This window comes from Python bivittatus, unplaced genomic scaffold (genome assembly GCF_059951505.1).
Source record: "Python bivittatus isolate LINGU-HERP-01145 unplaced genomic scaffold, Pbiv_v1 ctg000480_np1212, whole genome shotgun sequence".
NCBI lineage: Eukaryota > Metazoa > Chordata > Lepidosauria > Squamata > Pythonidae > Python > Python bivittatus.
Window position 1 is genome coordinate 76,336,441 of NW_028277075.1, and position 9,535 is coordinate 76,345,975.

Genomic DNA, 9,535 nt, shown 5'->3' on the forward strand with positions numbered 1-9,535 from the left:
GAAATTATTGTACAGTTTGCAATATGTCAGGAACTTCACTTCTGCCATCTATGTTATTTTTTTAAAATCATGCTGTAAGATTAATCGTCTTATGAATGCCAGGATTTCTATTTTTTCATTAATAATGGCTACTGTGCTACTATTAATAACTGTGCATTCTGCATCTAAGATCTCTTGGACCTCACCATTACAGTACCTCCTGCCATATTTGTGTGTGTGCACTGTACACATGTGCATGTATGTGTATCATTTATTTATTAATGGGTTAGATTTGTAACCCACTTTTCCTCCAGCTGAGCGCGTGAGAATGGAGTATAGAATTATACAGAAGGAACAAAGTAGGCCTTCAAATCCATCTCCCTGTTCAGTATAAGAAACCATAATACTGCCGCTGCCCAGAAGCACTGTTTTTGGTGGGTGGAGCTGGCCCTCTGCACTGATCTCATATTGGAGATTCGCTTGTCCCCAACATTGTTGGCCTTCCAGAGAAAGCTGAAGACTGAATTTTTGGCCAGATGCCGTATATTGTGCTGTGTTTTATTTGCTTTATGTCTATGTTATGTTATTTTATTTTGTCTTGTGAGCTGCTGAGAGTCCTGTAATTGCATCAGCCGTGGCATATAAATTTTATATATATGCGCATCTGACTACCTCCACTGAGCACATATAGCCCACTATTTCTCTGGCTAATTGGTTCCACTGTTAAATTGTTCTTATTGCACAAAAATACAGTAGAATGTAAAAACCTGTTATAATAAACACGTTGGCTTTGAAGGGGCCATTAGATTCTGAAGCTTACTGGAATCAGTAGCAGCATCTAATATATAAGAAAAGCCTATGATTACAATCTGGCCATTGGAAGATGCTTTCTTAAATAAGTTGGTCAAAATGAGATCCAGAAGAAATACAGTGGTTTGATTCCCTTTACAACTGCAAGCTACCAGATAATTTCTCTGGTGTCATGTACCAACGATACATATTTTATAAAAACTCTTTTGAAATCATAATACAATGTATATTTCAACCCATTTATCCACATATTTTCCCATTGATCCATCTGTATATTATAACCAAAATTCTTAGCCTACTTTATCATAAATTCTTTAACCCGTTCTTCCTCTGTTTCAAATTTCAACAAAATTTTGTATATTTTAGCAATTATAAAGTATAAAGGCACTTCAAATGTATGTTGGAAATGTGAATAGCATGAAGGGACATTTTAGCATGCTTGGTAGACAAGCAAAAAAAGTTTTAAAATTTTGGATTCAAATACATACTTTGATACAGAGGATTTTAAAGATCAATATTCAATTCAAGCTGAAACTTTTCCTTTTAGGATTAATGGATAAACAGTTAGAAAAAAGCCATGGAAGGTTATTTCAATATATGATTACTGCAGTGAGATTACTATGTGCACAGAGATGGAAAGATTCGATACTACCCATTATGGAGGAATGGTTAGTAAAGTTGAGAGATTTTGCTGAAATGGATAAACTGACTTCTTTGCTTAGACAAAAGACACTATCTACATTTATTGGTGACTGGAAGCCTCTTATGGACTTTTTGGGTAAAAAATGAACTTGTGATTTATGGTTTTGATGATTAGACAGGATAGATTATAGAAAGAAGAGTAATATGATATAACTTTAGCGAGAGAGAGATTAAACTATATTTGTACTTATAACTGCTGTGAAGAATATTGGAAGCCACTTCTTTATATCTTTTTTCTTTTCTATTTTTCTTCAACTTTTTTCTTTTCTTGCACTTTTTTCTTTTTCTTTTTTTTCTTTCTTTTTCTTTTTTCTTCCTTACTTTATATTAATTCATGTTAGTTTTTATCTTCCGGTCTAAAAGTTTTAATAAAAATTATATATACACACACAACAACTGCAGGCTATTGTACTATGCAATTTATGATGAATTTATGGAAGCCTTTTTAAAAGAAACAAAACCACATCAAAAGTAAAAATGGTACATTTCTAAATGGCACAGATAGAACTCATCCTTTCTTACATTATGATGTTTCCACTCCAATCATAAAAAAATGCATTACTTCAGGTCAAGGTCAGCCACAATATTTTGCTGCCTGAAACAAGATGCCATCTACACTTCATGTATAAAAGCCAGCCAGCCTGGCAGGCAAATGTTACTTTTGCATTAGCAATAGGGCAGCATTTTTGACCAAATCTGAAGCTAGCAGGCTACTTAAGAGGACCCAGAACAGGATGAACGGCAGACATGGCTGCACCCTCCAGTACTTTCTTACTGCTTTCAGTCTCATTACCTCTGTCACCTGATACAGATGGATTCACTCTGTGATGTTGAAAGGCCAGCCACACTTTGCCAGGTATGCTGGGTATATAGTCTAAAGCAGTGTTTCTCAGCCTCGGCCACTTGAAGATGTGTGGACTTCTGGCTAGTTGGGGAATTCTGGGAGTTGAAGTCCACACATCTTCAAGTGGCTGAGGTTGAGAAACACTGGCCTAAAGAGCCCTTTAGCCCCATTTTACTTATACAGAGCAATACAATAGAACTTCCCTTCATTATCATTAATACAAATAGCCCAGTTGAACCCACACCTTCACTATAATATCTGTGGCATTCCTATCAACTATATGAACTACTTTTCTATGAAAAATAAGTCTTATACTATGCTTAGATATAAACATGACTAAATAACAATACTAATGCTAACTGGATGTATTTTGCAGGGACTCATAAGTAACCGATAAGAGAACTTTAGTACAGATTTGTACTACTTTCATCTGTAGCGCTCACAAGAATTGTTACATTGGATTCCAGAACTCTGTTTCACTATTTAACTGTCAATACACAATAAGCTTTGAGGTTCTTATCTAATAACCATTTCACAGGATCACAGAATTAGAAGGCACTATTTAGGCCAATCCTTCTCTGAGTGCAGGAATCTAAATTAAAGCATTTGTGAGAGATTACTAGCTTGAATACAAGCTGGAATATTGAATACCCCCAGATGGAATTACCTTCCTGCACTTTCGAATAATAGAGAACAGACTGCAGCCTTCTTCTGCATGACCCTGAAGAGTGTTATCGCTTTGCGACTCATTCTTCTGTTAAGATTAAACACACCTACTCTCCTCAGTCTCTCTTCTTACAGTTTGGTTTCCAGCTTCCTGGTAATTGTTATTAGCCTTCTCTGAATCCACTTCAGTTTGTCTAAATCTGTTTTAAAGTGAAGCAGTCAAAATTGGATGCAGTTGTTGAGCTGAAGTCTGACCAGTGGGTGCTAGAGTAGGGCTCTCTCTTTCTTGATTGGAAAATAATGCAGGAATAGATTTATGTTCCAATGTGTCTGATCTGGTTCCCATTAATGCTTTGATAAAAGGTTAATTATTTCATTTCTCTACATTGGCACCTGTCTTCTTCCATATATGAATTAGGCATTTATGTCTGGATATGGTGGGTGCCCAAGTGGATAAAGAGACAAGGCTGACGTGAGAAGGAAGAGCCTTTCTCACCACCCCCACTCCAATACTCTATACAGGTACATTTCTAAATCTCACTTGCTACATTCCTATGAGATGTTTAGACTCCTTAAGACTTACTGGATTCAATGGGATTCAAGTAGACTATGTGCAGCGTTATTAGCTCAATCCCCACCAGTCTCATCCATCTGTAATCTGTGACTATTAAAAGCATGACTGCAACCACGGTTTTATTCCTTCTTTGAGTGCCTAGACCTTTATATCAGCAACATTTCTCCTTTTTATCTGGAAAGCAATCAAGGCACTTAACAATAAAAAATGAAAACATAGCTAAAATACTGTAAAGAGATTTAAACTCATTCACTCATTCAAACCCAAAAAGCCTGACTCAGGAGAAAAGTCTTGAAAGTAGAAAGAATGGAGGTGGGCACAACTCCCGAGGGAGTGTGCTCCTTAGCTAGAGAGTAACGTGAGAAAAGGCCCTTTAATGTTGCTCCTTAGCTAGTAGAATTCCACTCTCATTCCTCCATGCTCTACTGTATAGGTAAACATTGGCCAGGTAACTCCTACTTCACTACTAAAAAGACAGAGGGAACCAGCCTTACTTTTGCATCTGGTCACCCTAGCAGCAGCATTTCTTATTATGAAGGAGATTTGGCCAATCAATCACTTCCTTTATATACTGTCTAGGCCAGCTCTGCAATACAGGACATGAAAATGAGAAGCAAACTAACTTGGATTTTCTCATGCTCAGCAGCAGCTAAGAAGCCTAGGTCAGGTCCTCAGCCTTTTGAAGTTCTGCCGATATCCTCTGCTTTCATCATTGGGCTTCTTGTCTCCTCCTCCTCCTCCTCCTCCTCCCTGATAACCTTCTATAAAGCCTGAGCTCACCTCAGCTCTGTCAGTGCCTCTCAGTCTTCCAAACTCTGTTCCATGCTAGTAAGAAAGCACAGTTCTTTACTTAATTGTGGTTGCTATCAGCAAGATGGTGCCACTTTGCTTTAAACTATAATCAGGCCAAACTGGCTAAGTTTAAGGCCAAAGATGGGGTAGCTGACTATGCTAAAAAGAAACTAAAGTCTTCTAAGAGATGGAATAGGACAACAAATCCACGTTACTAATGTTGCAGCCTTGTTTCTGAAGCCAACAAAATGTCACTTCTGCCTATTGTAGGTTTTCCTTCTACCTTTTCCTCTGGTGCTCAAGGCATGGCATGAAGATGATAACCCTCGCAGCCAGCCCTACCGTTAGGCAAAGAGAAAACAGTCACTTCAGGTGCCAGATTGTTAGGCATCAATCTGCGCCTTCTGATTCAGAAGATGAAGAACCTGACCAGTCTGACCCTCAGCCTGCACCACTGTAATTACCTAAAGGGAATGCACTAGAGGAGACCTAGGTGTGGGCTGAGTCAGTTGATCTAGAGCCATAACTAGGCAAGGCTCTGAGCCCAACAACACATCACAAATGAAGAATGTCTATATGCAATTGTTGGCTTACCTGGAACCTTGGAATAGAAATGGACTATTCTTGGCTTTTCCTGAACTTGAGTTTTGGCTCTTTAGACTGTCTGCTAAAGTAAGCTATCGTGCTTGCTTTCTACACAGAAACTTTTCAGTTTGCAGCAGGTTTTGTGTTACTTTGGTAAAAGTTTTATGACGGCAATAAATATTGAGCTTGTTTTCATAAGCTGGCTGTAGGTGTGTAACTGGCAGCAGAGAACACAGATCTGGGGATGTATGAGGGACATTAATGACAATCCTTTTGGTATTGCTTTCTGCTGAATACAGCCTATTTTGTACTCTTTAAGCCAATGCTAGACTTCACACCACAATAGATCACAACACTTTAGGCAGACCAACTCTGTATTCAGGAGCTTGCTTATGGCCAAAACTTCAAAGACTAAATGAATTGCTTTATTGTAGACAAGAAGGAACTCACATATATGTAAAAGATCTGCTTACTCCAGAACCCAGAACAACCCCAAAAGCCAAGCCAGATGATATAGATAGGCCTTTTCAAGTCAACAGAAATTTGGACATTTTCTTCCTAGTATGAATGGGAAACACCTGCTTATTGTTTTATATAAGTTATGTCTACCCTGAGAATCACTAGTTTCTACCTCACAAGTCTTAACCTCTGTAGTCAGGCTCCTGTCCTTAGGCAATGTGAAAGATCCAGTTCCTGGTCCAATCAGCTTGTACCTTAGGGTGAAGATCTTGGGTTGGTTTTGATCATGGTTTATCACTGCTGCCTCTCTTAACCCCGGTACTCAATGGCACAGTGCTTCCAACCTGGAGCTCTTTATTTTTGATTGTAAAATATTAGAGGGCTCAAGTTAATGGTTAGTAAGTAGCTACTGACCCTACTCTGAACAGAGATTGTTATCTAAGGGATATTTTAATGATATCTCTTAAATTGGCAGTCTATAACTCTTTTTTTGGACTAAAGACCATAGATTGGTTTGGCATTTTGGGGGCTGCCCTCAAAGAGAGAGTATGCCAAGACAATACTAAATGTATTTTATTTATAGTATGGTTATTCAATGCCTAAATAGTATTTAAAAATTTCAGCATGGCAGCAGCATTTGGAGGCACTCTGGGGGTGCTCTCAAGGCCGTTAACTTCAAGAATCCATTTACAAGACACAGGGACCTTTCATGAGTAAATCTCGTCATTGCTCAGCAACCTCAACCTTTCTCCACAAGGGAGAAGTAAAAGAACAGTCCTTGTAGTTAGAGACTTATTCCCTAAGGAGGTGATGATTAGGATTTTGCTTCTCTTACTGAGAGGACAACAAAGTTTACTATGCAAAACAGCTGGATCCTCTGTTTTTCTGTAGAACAAGAGAAGGGATTCCCTCCCTCCCAAGATGTAAAAAGACAATTTCTTAAGTGTTGACTCTCAAAACATATTCAGACTTGTAGGATCCCCTTATGGATATAAAATCAGGCTTTTCTCTAATGTATTTTACATTAAGCTTCCCTACAAGCTGAAGGAAATTTATCCAAGGTTGAATTGCCAGAGTTTATATTTAGTTCCCCTGGGGGGGGGGGTGAAATATAATCTCTCATCTCAGTCCCACAAGAATGAACAGCTTGCCTCCTCTGTGCATACACAGGAAAGGGAAGGAGCATGTGTCACCTGATCCCACATATGTTGGGCTTGGCAGTGGATCATGATAGGATATTCTTCAGATATATTTTAAAAGCTGCTGTGCAGCGCTTATGGAGACATAACAATTTCTCCTTCCTTCCTTCCTTCCTGTCTGTATTGGTGCCATCCCTTTTATTGTTGATTTCTGAAGAACTTAAAACCTCTTTTGGTGAACTGCTTCCAGAACAATGATGTCTATTTGTTGCAACAAAATTAGGTGGTGTCATACAACCCAATGAATCAGAAACCAGCCACCTACATTTTAGCCTGCATGTTCTATGAGCCCAGAAAACTGGGTTAATTGAAACAAGCATGATTTGGTTCACCATGCCATGTAAATGCAGCCATAGAATCATATAGCATTTGAAACCCTAACATTATTATATTAGCTTTCATGAGTTGAATATGGCCATGTCCCTACTTGCACCTAACCAAAGTCTCAAAGGTGGCCTGGCAACATCTTTTTTTCTGCTGTTTCTCATGATGTTGCCTTTATTTTGCCCCCAGGCCGCAACTGAGCTAGCCTTAAGTCATCCTTCACTTTACTGATGGTAAAGTAGTCTTTTCCCTCTTATTCCAATTCCATTCAAGATGTGTAAAATCTGTTTGGTTTTGTCACCCATTACTTTGGAGTGAAGTCAGGTGTCTGCAGTGACTTGAAATAAAGGCCACTGAGGCATGATGGGGATTGGCAATGGGAACACAAATATCAAGTCGATACAATTTTCTGCTGACTTAAGAATGAGGACTAATACTGTAACTAGTGGGGAAAGGCCCTGAATGCATTTTTATCCAAGTAAAAGTATAAATAGATTGCACTTTTGATTTTCTAATGACACTAAAAGGAAGCTAAGGCACACTTTGAATCATTGTGCAAGAGTGCAGTCATTGTGGTGATATGCGTATGTCAGTGATGGAAAAAAAGAATCTTGGGAGAATGAAATGGAATTTTGGCAAGGGCACATTTGGGAGCATGCCTAATTAAAAAGCTCTACAGAAACGTGCCCAGTTCTGAAAGATCTGTAATAGGGACACTTGCCCACCAAGAGTTTCTGTAGGAATAGAAACTGCTCTACCACAGCAGCCGTGGCCGTGCTTGATCTTTGGTGGGGCTGTGGATCATACTGTCTCTATTCAAAAGGCAGACTTTCAACAAAAGGAGCAGAAAAAGATTAGAAGGTACTCAAAAGTTTTCAGTGACCCGAAGACATCCCTCCACTGCATAATGAGTCAGAAAGACAAGAATTAAGGGGTGACACTTATTGTCATGTCTATGTACAAGTTCAGTCTACTGCTTATAAAATGAGAACAATAGTCACCCAGGGTTATTGTTAGGTTAAATACTAACAGTAGAAGTTGCCAACTAAATCAAAGAGACATTCTTCTGATGTTAATGTTAAGTTAGGCTGAACTTTAAAAATCTCTAAAGACTTTAGAATTAAAACAGTTGTCTCTTTAGACCATAAGTGGGCATTTACAGCTTTCAGATGATTTTGGAATTAAGCTCCAAAGATATCTGGCGGTGGGTTTAAAAATTCTCAACCCCCCTCTACGTCACAGAACTATACTTTCCTTGAAAAACATTGGTGTTCTTTATAAATCATCATTCACCTTTAAAAAAATAAATAACTTTCATTAAGTCTCCTTCCCTGAATATGTAAACTGAATTCTCAAGGAAAATTCCAAGAGCCTTCTTGGAGCTGGGCAGCTTTAACAAATAATAAAATTAAATTAAAACCTCTTTCATTTTCTGCTTTTTATTGTTCCAATTCACAAATTTGTTTTCTTTTCCTATCATCACTACCCATTTTTTACTTAAGCTCTAATTTCTTAAAACTTGCAGGAATATGCAAAACAATGTCACAAGCAGCAGCTAGGTAAACATACTTCAACTTTTTAGAATGCATTTTGTTTATAAAACCCTCAGGAAGGTTTCCAAAATATTTGTGTTTTTAATTTGGTGGGGTGGGTGAGAATCAGGGCTCATTTTCTAGTTTACTACAATATCAAATATATGTATACACGTACATAGTAAAAATGCATAAATACAAGCAGAACAAGAAGGTAACCAAATAGCTTTTCAGAGGAATGGCTGTCCTATTACTTGCAATATTAAAAAAAAAAAAAATTAACTGATTCTATTCCTTTACAGCATGCTTCAGTGTCTCATCCTTTTTGAAATTCTAATGCCCAGATGTTAAAAAGGACTTTCTTTTAAGAAATGATTTAACCCTTCCAAATATATAGCTGCAGCTTTGGTTTATTCAAGATTGCCCTTGAGAGTCAGAAATCCAGTTAAGTGTGCAGCTGAGAAGAGATGTATGAGATCCTGCTCGCATCAAAGACTAAACATAAACACACCTCCATCTCCATGTGAGCATTTGGTAGACTTGAGATTTGCATCCGCAGTTATACTTCTATACAGGCTCATAAGCTCATGCTTAGCACTAACTTCCCTCTTCCAGCTTTAATTTACATTTCCAGAATCTTTTTTCTGTGTTGTATCTAAGCCATAGAAAATGAAAGAAAATCATGCCTCTGAAGACATGCAAAGTTCCTTCCCTGAATCAAACTGTATATATCCAGAATTAGACTTAAATCCTTCCAGCACCATCCATGCATCCTCTTGCTCAGCATCTCTTATTTTAGAAACTTAAGGCTCTCTGTCCTGATTTGTCTTCAAGCGCTTACTCTTCCTGATCTCCCTCTTTCTTTTTCTAGACAGCACTGCAGCAAAAGTCTCACTGTTCCCTAAATGCACCAGTCTTTGCATTAAAACTCTTACCAGTGGACAGAGAATCCCAGCTTGGGTGAGTATTGGGTCAAAGTGTCTCTATGCCCTGGGGTAGCATGATGACTTCTGTTTCAAGTATCCTGAGTTTGCCCTACCACCTCATCCTGTTGGTACTTGAAGCTGCC

At 38.3% G+C, this 9,535-nt stretch overlaps 1 protein-coding gene across 1 annotated transcript in view; it reads right to left on the reverse strand.

Moving 5' to 3' along the window:
• PLCD4 (phospholipase C delta 4) overlaps nt 1–9,535 on the reverse strand; it is a 36,696-nt gene extending 27,161 nt beyond the window's left edge. The window contains exon 1 of the mRNA XM_088146378.1: nt 9,402–9,535. The gene's annotated coding sequence lies outside the window, so the exon portion shown is untranslated. The remainder of the gene's footprint in view (nt 1–9,401) is intronic.